The sequence below is a fragment of the Malus sylvestris genome, chromosome 7 (assembly GCF_916048215.2).
Source record: "Malus sylvestris chromosome 7, drMalSylv7.2, whole genome shotgun sequence".
Classification (NCBI taxonomy): domain Eukaryota; kingdom Viridiplantae; phylum Streptophyta; class Magnoliopsida; order Rosales; family Rosaceae; genus Malus; species Malus sylvestris.
The window spans coordinates 15068746-15080377 of NC_062266.1; the positions used below are offsets into that span (position 1 = coordinate 15068746).

The window sequence follows — 11632 nt, forward strand, 5'->3', positions numbered from 1 at the left end:
TATTTTCTGTCTTGCTGCACTGCCAGATGTTTTTGCCGTTTCGACTTGGTTTTCGAGTTTAGTGGATCATATGTATTAACTCATGGATAGTTTAGCTGCGCGCAGCCCCTTTCTATCACTGTTAATGTGGTTGTTTAATAATACTCCATGCATGCATATTTATCGCGTAAAGGTCTGGAGAGACCGTGCTCGAAATTTGTATTAACGCACAAAAAACAGGTGAATTTGCCGTAGAACTTTCGAATCCATTTCGTACGCATTTTTCTATGGCTGATGCCGATCATGTGTGCAGATTTCCTGGATTTGTGTCAAAATTAGGGCCAAGTTGTTGGACTTAATTATGCAAGTAGAGTGAAATATAATCATCCGAAACGGAGAAATTACTGAATCCTTTGTTCCAGCCCTGGAATTAGACAAGGAGACCCCTATGTGTATATATATTTTTTATGTATGGAGAAACGGGCGCCACCGTCGCTACAGTTGTGGATGCATTTCAAATCGCTGTGACATCCACTGTTGATGTATCCCCATCGGCGAGATATATAGTATAGATATACCCCAATCGTCGGAACTCATCTTTTGTCACATAAACTTTATCATCATTGTCCTTCTTGATGCTCTTAAGCGTGACGATAATGATGAAACCTTTGGACTCTAATTTCTGAGCGCCCATGGGAAAGCCCGATCCATTGGAATTAGACCCGGCAGTTTCTTACATGACACAAAAATAACAGGTTTTAGGTTAACACGATAACTAATCGGGTCATTATCAGGTGACCTGTTTCGACCCGTTAAGAAAAATAAGTTATAATTTTAAAGTTTAATTACTAAAAAATTTATTATAAAATACAATAGCCATATTGTATACATTGGTATATTCTATATTAAATATGTATTTTTGTATTATTATTCTATATAAGTTAAAAAAATTACGTTTTATTCATTTATTTATTTTTATTATGAGAGTTTCTTATTATCATTAATAGGATAAATTTTATGTCACAGCCCGTCCCGAGATTTTATCTATCGATCGTGAAATGACGAAAGTACCCTTGACTGTTGCTATGGTATGTGTGTGTGACATGTGATGGAATAAAGCATATTTCCTAAGTTTTGGGAAAAATTTGAATTAGATTGATGGATATATGTATTTTTGTGTGGTTAGGGATTTAAGGGACTTTGAATTTTGGTTTGATTGGTTGGACCACACACGGGATACACGTACACACACCTACCCATGCTCTCTCTCTCTCCTCCTTCTCTGTCACTCTCACTCTCTCCCTCTCGAAACTGTACGGACCGACCCAAAAACCCTTGAAACTTCATGGATGGAAATTAGCACCATTGTGTTCGTGAGTGCCCTACGAACTCAAAGGTACCATTTTCAGGTAAGAAACCCTTCGTTTTCACGTTGAAAACTCAAGGTCCGAATTGAGTACTATTCATGAACTTTGTAATGGTTGGTTTTTAGGACAATCCAAGCTCATAGTGAGCTCTAGGAAGTTCCCACGAAGCTCGGGGACGTTCGTTTGGAAGTTTTGGACGTCGGGACACCCTAGTTCGAAGGTGGCCGGTTTTGGTGAAGTTTCCTGACGTGATTTTCGAAGGTTTTGAGGCTCCAAAGAGGTATAGCCTTCTTCCCCTCGTGATTTAGGACATTTTGGTGAAAATTTCATGGAAAATGGTTGAGAATCGAGCGAGAAAAGGGTGATTGCAGGTTTACCCAGTTTCCGGCGCCGGCGAGTTTTTCCGGCGACTGGAGGTAGGGGATGATGCGCGTGGGGGGCGCGTGGACCCGTGCCTATCCCGGCGCGTGACAAGCCCAAAAATTATTTTAAAAATATGTCGACGTCCGTGACGTCGAGTAGGTCACTGTGGTATATTCATATACCCAAATTGAGCACCGTATGAAAAGTTATTACGAATTGTCGGTTATGTGCTTTAATTAACGTTCTTATAGTTGTTTCGCATATAGGTGATACCTATCCCGAGGACGAGTGCATCCAGGGACGTCGCGGGGGTTACGACCCTTCGACTTACCAGTGAGTGGGTAGTATTTTCTGTATTTACCTATATACTATTGATTTCTCCTAGAAATTGAATTTAAATGAAAGTATGTTTTTAAAATGCCATGCATGCATATTGTGAATTATATGAATTAGTAATTGATGCATATATATGTGAAATGGTTCTGTGGACGTACATGTGAGTATCATGTGAGTTTATGTTATTCATGTGAATCATTGATGATGTGAATTTTGTTGAGAGCTCATAACCTGCACCCCTAGTGTTAGTGCTTATATTATTCACCCGCACCGCACGCTCACCTTGGATCCAAGTAGGTGCACATCGTACAGACCATGAGAGAGTTCCGACATGCTAGTCGTACAGATCACTAGAGGTGGTTCTGACTGGTAGGTGACCTTAGATTATGTGCACAGATGATTGATGAGAGAAGCACTAGAGCGTATTATTACACCATCCTTGTTGTACAGACTACTTCAGGTAGTTCCGACTTATGTGCAGAGTAGTGCCGTACATGTCACCGTGGTGACTCCGGTTAGTTTGGATATTGAGCTATGGAATTAACCGTACATGACCAACTGCAGGGTCTCCGGTTGATTCATTATGTCACCTGTTATATTGATGCATTCTTAATCTGTTATTGACATTTATGGTATGGCATATTTTCTGGGTTTTGATAAAGATTGGTGATTTGAGATATTTGATGAAGTATATGCATATTATGTTATTTTCTGGGAAAGTATACAGGTTTTACAGCGAGGGGTTAGAAATGTTTTAAACGAAATGTTTTTGAAAAACTTTGGTTTTACTGACCTACTCAATTTTGTTTTGCGCCCCTCCAGGTTCTAGTTAGCAGCGTTGGTGGCCCACGAGGATTCCCACGGCGTTCTGACAGACTACATAAATGTAGGACTCACCTGCGGGTGTTGTAATTTAGTTATGGTCCTACTCAACTGCACCTAGTACTTATGCTCTGAATTTGTGTGTTTCACACTTAAACTTACTCTAGCACATTACTTGGTTATTATTGCTAGTATTTGGTTTTTATTATTCTTATGTTCTTATCTATTGCTTCCGCGTCGCATGATGTGAAAATTATGTTGACACTCAAATTAACCCTCTTTTTATCAATTGTAGCAAAGTATGTAAGTAGGGATCGTTCTAAACCGGGGATTAAGAGGGATTGCAAAATCACTTGAAAACTGACTCAAATACGTAACAACTAGTTTAAAACACTAAACTAGACTCAAAGAATGCAAAACTAAACTTTAAAACACTAAGACAAACCAAAAGACTCAAAACAGCCCAAAAACACTCAAAACTGCCTTAAAACCACAATCTGGGCAGTTTTGAACACTAGACACAAACTTGGACGAAAATTGGTTTTAACTTGACCTAAGACACTTAAAAACACAAACTAAAGTGATTTCTAACTACTATGACTCAACCAAGTAAAGGGGGATTGATTTTGGACGAATTTATCTTTGAAAACAGAAACTTTGAAAACAAACTTTGACAAAAACGTTTTGATGAAAATTAAGATGGTGAAAGGCTAGTTAGAAGGTTCCTTCTCCACACATGAAACATATGCATACGACTCGATTTCCAATTACTCTTTCAATAAACAATGAATGACAATGCCCCAAATTAACTAGATTGACCAATTAATTCTCAGATTTCCCTAGATTCATTGAATTGAATGAGATACGCATTACAACCAAATTATTCTTATCAAGGACCCTAACTATGGAATACGCATGATAGAGACACATATCAAAGATCATTAAGTTCAATGGAAATCATAAGCATTGACGAGGCATTCATAACTATGGGATACGCATGTTACTCTTGCCAATGATTTACTTAACACAATCGTGACTAGCGACTTTTACTACTTATGAATATAAGTTAATAACGATTAGGTGAAATTCCCTTATACTCTAGCATCAAATTCATGCATGCGAACCAAGTATGCATCCTTAATTAACACACAAGAACAAGTTATCAATCAAATAGATAAGTAAACCACATTCACGATTTATGAAATCATAATTGGAAGAAATCAAGTCATATAAAACATATGATCATGGCTTTGAATTCCCCTCTAACTATAAAGAAATTAGTTCCTCATGTTCGCAAATAAACAAAGATAAATAAATTTAAACATTCTAACAAAGATAGAAAACACCTAGAATCGCTCCACAATCCAAGCTCCTTGAATGGCATGCACGGCTCCAAGAGTTCTTCCTTTTTTTCCTTGCAAACTCACGGCACAATGAGGGATGTTTGGGTGAATGGTGTAGTGAAAATATGGTAGAGGATGGTGAATAAATGGTGCAGCAAAGGATGGTATTTATAGGCTGAAATTCGCAGCCCCTATGTAGCAAAGGAAAAGGATTTAAAAGCCTAATTTGTATAGGATAATAACACACAATCCTTGAAGGAAAAGGCTAAGGCTTTTAGAAACCAAGGGGGAAAGGAATAATCAGGTTTCTAGAAGTTCTAGAAAGGTTTGGGGCGTCACTTTTGTAGGACAAGGGATAAGGCCTTCTAGAAAGGTTGTTTTGTGGCTGATTTCTAGAAAAAACAAGGGATAAGGTGTGGCACCTTTGTAGGAGTGGATAAGGGCTTCTAGAAACCAATTTTAATGTGTCCTAATCTGAAAATAAATCCCCCATGCAGCTGGAATTAAATTAGGATAGGATTAGGATATGATAAGATAAGATATGATTGGATAGGATAGGGTTTGGATAATGTTTTGGATAAGGTTTCTTCACTTGAGTTGATTCTTTGGCTTCAACTTCCCTTCTTCAAGTAGGAAACCTTGTTTGAGTAGGAAACTTCAATCTTCTAGGAATCCAACTTCAACTAGGAATCCATCTTCAACTAGGATTTCATCTTCAATTAAGCACTTTCCCACTTCAATTAGGAATCTTTGTATCTTCAATTCTTCAACTTCAAAACACATTCCTAGCTTCATCAATCCTTCAAATTCGTCCATCCCTTGTGCTTCATGTGCATGAACTCCATTCTAGCCCAATTTTGCTCCAAAATGCTCCAAATTGCATCCTTTTGCTCACTTTGTCTCTAAAACCTGAAAACACATGAAAATAGCTTAAAAGACTACTTTAACTAAGAAAACACAACATAAATGCATAAGAACTAGCTAAGTAAGGCGCATAAATATGCTCCTATCATCGCACTTTTGGTTACGTCACACCCACGTGACGGCCAACACGCCTTGATTTTAGGATCGGGGTGTGTCATTTTACTTAACATGTTGTCCAAAATTAAAATCAACTAGTATAGTATTAGTATAGGCAAGACATCCTTACAAGTATGAAAAATGTGAAAGAATATATAAACACTCGTGATTCATCATTCCTCCACGAGTAGACAATGGTTACACTTACATTATCGTTTAGATTTTTAAAACCCTTCAAACCGTCAGGAATTAGTGTTTTTTAATTTGAGTGTAAAAATAATAATAATAATTGTAGAAGTGTAAGAAATGTAAAATACACACACACACACACACACACAATCACTCGTAGTGACAAGCTTTACAACTTTTGTGAAGAGGTCAACTTCGAAATCAGACACTATAATTCATAAACCTTAAATTTGTATTTAACTGTCGATTATCGTCTAGGCTTTATTCTTTATATTGAATTTCATTTTTAAAATTTCATTTTTGAACACATGATCTTCTAGGGGATGTAGGAAGATGAATGGTTCGGATCTTTGATATCACGTCCCGATTGTAGACATTAAAATTTCGGTGAAATAAGTATTGACAATTGTATTAAAATTACAACCCCCATTCATTTCACCTACATCGTACACTCACTTCACATACATCATACACTCATCCCACCTACAACATCCACTTACTTCACCAAACAAATGGATGGTGGTGATTCATTCTCAAAGCCTATAAATAGGCTTCTCCATCAAGCAATAAGGGGAAGGAGGAATTCACACACATTTTCTCTACTCTCAAATTGGAAGAGAATTCATACCACACCAAAGCCTTGAAGCCTCGAAACTCTACAGCTCTCAAGCAAATCCCGAAGAATCAAGAAAGCCCTCTTCGTTCTTTGTCAAAATCCTCCTTCAAGATCAAGCCCCAACGGCCCTTGAAGAAACTTCCACTAATTCAAGATCAAGCCCCGACGGCCCTTGAAGAAAGTGTTCATCATTCATCATCCGTTCATCCTAAAGATCAAGCCCCGACGGCCTTTTGGATCAACAACATCAACAAATCTATCCATTACAAAGATAAAATCAGAGGCTAAATTTGTAGAAGAGATTGTAACCCCTAAATCATTAATACAAATATTATTTTGTACACGTGTTCTTGTCTCGTTCATCGCAGAAATTCTCGTGTTTACACCGATATTACGGTTAATTGAAATATGAGTCGATGTTATATAGTTTGTAGAGACTTTATAAACACCAAGTAATATTTTCACTAACGGTAAAACTCTGAACATAATATCAATGATCCGAACCGTTCATCTTCATGTATCCTCTAATAGATCATATTTTCAAAAAAGAAAATCTGAAAAAACAAAATTTGGTGAGAAAAATGAAGCATAAATGTAAACAACAATCGACAGTTAAATTTTGATCTATGATTTATATAATTATAGTGGCACATTTCAAAGTTAAGCCCTTCACGAAAGTTGTAAAACTTGTCATTACGAGCGTTTATATATTGTTTCTATATTTTTCACACTTCTACATTAATTAAAAAACTATTAAAGACTTTACTTAAACAATAGCCATAGGATAAATGAGAAGAGAGTGCTAATGTAGAAAGCCTCACTAAAAATATCATCAATATAACTCTTGAAGACAATATATCAAGCCAAAGTTCCAATACTGTTTCCCATGGTGATTGATGAAAATTGAAGAGTTTGATTGTAAGAAAATGTGCAAGGTTCCAAACCTTGAAACATAACTCCCTTAATTTTGCAAATCTTTTGAACATTTGATATTTTGTAATGTTCTAATGTTTTTTTTTAATTATTATGCTCTTATTTTGGGTATGTATATATGTAATACCTGAAAGACAAATGTGTTTTTATGTTTTGAATGTGATAATATGGTATGTATATACTTATTTAGTATTATGTTTTTCATTTGATTATTTATTGGTTTAAAATATATTTTCCTTAACGGGTAACTGGTCGGGTCATATTACCTGTTAATATTATCGGGTCGATTTCGGGTTGGGTCATTTTACCCGTTTATTTTAACGGGTGTTACACGACACGACCCGTTAAGATATCGGGTATGACACGAAAATGACACGAACACGGAAACACACGACACAAATGCCAAGTCTAATTAGAATCTAGTACTTGCACCAAACGATGCCGTTACATAGTCACCAATGATTCTCTTCCCCCTAAAGATTTGGGAGAAGGGTATTAGTTTTTAACTCAAGGGTATATTAGAACGTTTACATGAACTTTTTATTAAATTTGTAAAAATAACAAAAGGCAGGCTAACAATCTTTTTGTGGTAGAAAATATGTCTAGTTTTCAAAATTCACCAAAACTAGGGCTTGTTTACTTAACAGAAATAAATGGAATAAGTAAGGAATGTGAGAACTAAGAAAAAGGAAAGTAAGGAAATGACCTAGTTGATATGAAACCTGATATTTAGGTATTTGATTACGGATAGTTAGGGAAGGTAACAATTTTTATTTTTAATTTCTTATGTGTTAGTAAATAAATGAGAATGATTAGAAGTGAACTAGTTTCTACTCCTATGTTTCAAGAATTAAAATGATTATAATTTCCATTTTACTGTGATTATCGCGTTTAAGCATGAGAAAAACAAAGAAAGTTGGAATTCAAAAACAAAGAACCAAGACAAACAACACCAAGAATTAACGTAGTCTGGCTATATGTGCCTACGTCCACTGGGCAACAACAATCTTTCACTGTATCAATAATGATTACAACGGATAATCTTGACAAGCATCTAGGATTTAGAATTAACGAAAAACCTGAAAGAATAAGAACAAGAAATACACTCTTTATCTATTTTCTTTTCTCTTGCAAACCCTTTGCCCTTACAATATTCTCTCACTCTAAGTCTTTGAGTAGTATACAACTGAATTGTTTTGCTCCACTTCAAAACTAGTGCAATAGCCCATTTATACGTATAGACATAATAAAGGTCTTCTTCAATAAGGAATACTAATCCTAATTGGAATCTAGTTATGTATTTTTCTCCAATTGAGAAACCAACTCCAATTAAGAAAACAACTTCAATTGGGTAAACAACTTCAATTGGGGAAGCAACGTTAGGTAGTTTTTTTTTAAAAATGTTTACAAAGGTTGTCACTTAGTACTACGGTCTAAGGGTATTCCTCTTCATTTGTAAGTGAAAGGTCTTCTTTCCATTCTCGTCAAAGGTGAATTTGAATCGCATTATTGCTAGTCCATTATAAGGCTAAACCCACTTCCTCTCCTTTTAGTATAGATAATATCGTTGATTAAGAATATGTTTACAAAGGTTTAGACTTTGAAATCACTCATAAAAAATTAGTGGTTATTCGTACTTAATCCCATTTAATACAATAAGAATTCAATAAGTTTGTTTGGAGAAAAGAGAAAAACAAGATGTGTGATTTAGGGGTGGGTTTAAAAAACCGAAAACCGAAAAAAACCGAGCCGAACGCCGAACCAAAAAAAAAAACCGAACCGAACTAGGTGAATCGAACCGAAATAGGTTGGTTCGGTTTCGGTGGTCTAGAAATCGGACCGGACCGGACCGAACCGATTTATATATAAATCATACACAAATACTCAAAACCTAGAGGTTAGAGGTTTCGAACCCCTTCCCTCCTGGTTGAGGAGTATTTGCTTCAGCCAACTTGACAGCAAGCTTTGTTTGCTATAATTGTATTAGTAAAATATTTATATTGATTCTGGATCTTTAATTCCTTATATTTATAACATATCTAAACACAAACCCTAGCCGTCCACCCATTTATTCCCATTTCATCTTCTCTGACTTCTCAACCTCTCTCTCTCCCACCGCTGCGATGCCTGATTCAAGAAGTTCAGGTTCGTAAAGTTGCTCTAGCTGTATCAATTTCATCGATTTTTTTCCCAATCTTGTAGATCTGTTTATTTTGTGATTGAATGATTGGGTTCGAAAATTGGAATTGTTACCCCCTGCAAATACCAAGTACCTCTTTGTTGCAAATACCAAGTAAACTTGAGAATAGCCAACTCATTGCTTCTCAGTCCATTCCAACTTCCAAGTACCTCTTTGTTGCTAGTTTTACTCTTCAACTTGCAATCTCATTTTCCACCCACCAAAAGAGAAAAACCCAGAAAATGCACCAAAAAAGGAACAATCTTTCCTTCCTTTTTGCTGCAAATTACCAACTCTCTGTACACTCTTGTGAGTTGTACCAAAAACGCAACTTTCCTCCAACCCTTCTGGCCTTTATCCTTCCTGGTAAATATTCAAGATCAGAGGGCCCAAAAGAAGACAACTTTTTTCTTACCACATTCCGCCTGGATCTCATTCAACACCCATAACAGGGCAGATTCAAGGGATCATACAAAACCCAAAACTCACTGCTGATTGAAAGTTGCAAAACCCAAAATCTAATCCCTTTCTCGGTGGTTTCCTCGTGAAAAATATGATTTTTCTTGGGATAAAAAAAGATACAAAATATGTGAGATCAAAAATGGCGAAAAGAAAGTAAGTTGCAAAACCCAATGAATTATGCTGATGTTTGTTTGATATAATTGTTTGGATTTTCTTATAATTGTTTAATCAATCTTTCTTTTTGTTTTTGTGTTTTTTGATCATCTAAAAAAATGTTGCTGATGTTTGTTTGGATTTTTGGTTGTGAATTTTTGAAGTTGCTGATATTTGTTTGGATTGATGGTTTGTGAATTTTTGAAGGAAAATTGACCGATGTTGTTCTTGGATTTGTCTTTGTGGAGCCCTATGTTGGTTGCTCGTCTGTTTGGCTGTGTTCAAACAGGTGCTCATGTTTGGATGTTGCAATCGGTGAGGCGTCGGTTGGTTGGTGGCGAGGGTTTTGGATTCTCGGCGGCGGGTGCTGCAGTGAAAGCTTAGGTTTTTATTTTTTGTTGTATTGTATGTATTGGGCCTTTACAGTTTGTTGGATCTTTTGGGCTGTTTGGGGGCTAGTTTACCAACCAAATATATATATATATAAATAAAAAATAAAAAAAAGAGGAAAAAGCCGAACCGGACTGAAACCGAACCGAAAAAACCGAAACCGAAAAAAACCGAACCGAAAAAAAATCAAAGAAAAACCAAACCGAACCGAACTAAACAGTAATTTCGGTTTGGTTTCCGGTTTCAGTCAAAAACCGAACCGAAGGAAACCGAACCCACCCCTAGTGTGATTGGGTGGGCAAGGAATTCCTCAGTTGACTTGAGCGAATTACTGTTTATTTTAGCATTAGACTAACGAGAAATGCTAAGGAGACTTAACTTATCCGCGTCCGCATCTGCATGCGTTTGGCTCTGGGATTGCAGAAGACCCTGTGCCTAATCTGAACAGGTCAGTCCCTGCTGCCGGACACGGCAACCACACGGAAGAATTTCCGCGCGTTGATAACAAGACTTTGTCCCAGTGTTACAAAATGCAGAAAAAACTATTTTGTTTAGCTTTCTCACGGGTATTCAAAATCCACAGCATAATACTTTTTCAATCCCTAGGGAATTGGAGATTCTTAAGTGTCCCGGATAATAGATCATTGTCACGTGATGAGAGATATAATAAGAACTGTTTTCGGTAGTACACTATAATCTCCCATAGGGAAGAGAGTTTCTTTGATTAGTTACTTTCTTATAGTTAATTACTTTCTAATAAACCTTAATTGAGATCATAATTATCCCTCTGTAGTTGCCAACTAATTGAACCATGAATTGTCTGGTGGTTATTAAGTTTCATCAATATTGTATTGTGTTTGTGGGAGGACTTTGTTGGGTAAGCAAGCCTCTCTTAGTACGTCACTTCCAACAAACTTGTACTTGTTAATTATCTTCTGCATAGTTCAATAGGTATGGAGTTTTATAACAAAAAGCTTTGGTGTTAGGTGAAGTGAGGTTAGTTACTTAAACTCTTCTTTTCTCATAAATATGATCAATGTGGGAAATTTCAATACGTCCCAATTAGTTGGTCACATGTGGGAGATCCACACATCAACAATCACGTGGAGCCAAAGGGACTCAACCTACATGCGGGGCCAAGGGGGCCAAAGAGACCCACCCATCATGTAGTAGTACGGTCCCGCTCCCTGGCTTTGATACTATATGGAATTATCAGAGAGACGGGCCAAAGACCCACTTCCTACAATACCGATATTGTCCCCAACTTGTTAATTACCACTTGCACAGTTCGACAGGTGTGAAGTTTTATCACAAAAGGCCTCGGTGTTAGTTGGAGTGAAATTAGGATACTTAAACTCTTATTTTCTCAAAAATACAACCGATGTGAGACATTTCAACACGTCTTTGCTAAGTTGCTACATTTAAGGGCAACAAATGGTGTTTTGACCAAGACAGGCATGTAATTTCAGCCCAATATATT

At 36.7% G+C, this 11632-nt stretch overlaps 1 long non-coding RNA gene across 2 annotated transcripts; it reads left to right on the plus strand.

The window, feature by feature from the left end:
* The first annotated feature begins 8937 nt into the window (after positions 1-8937).
* On the plus strand, positions 8938-10275 carry LOC126628813 (uncharacterized). 2 transcript variants are annotated; one of them, XR_007625606.1, is made up of 2 exons: positions 8938-9113; positions 9970-10275. It is a non-coding gene; the product is annotated as an uncharacterized LOC126628813 (long non-coding RNA). The 2 variants fall into 2 exon arrangements; XR_007625605.1 differs by lacking the exon at positions 8938-9113 and adding an exon at positions 9535-9762.
* Positions 10276-11632: the final 1357 nt, after the last annotated feature.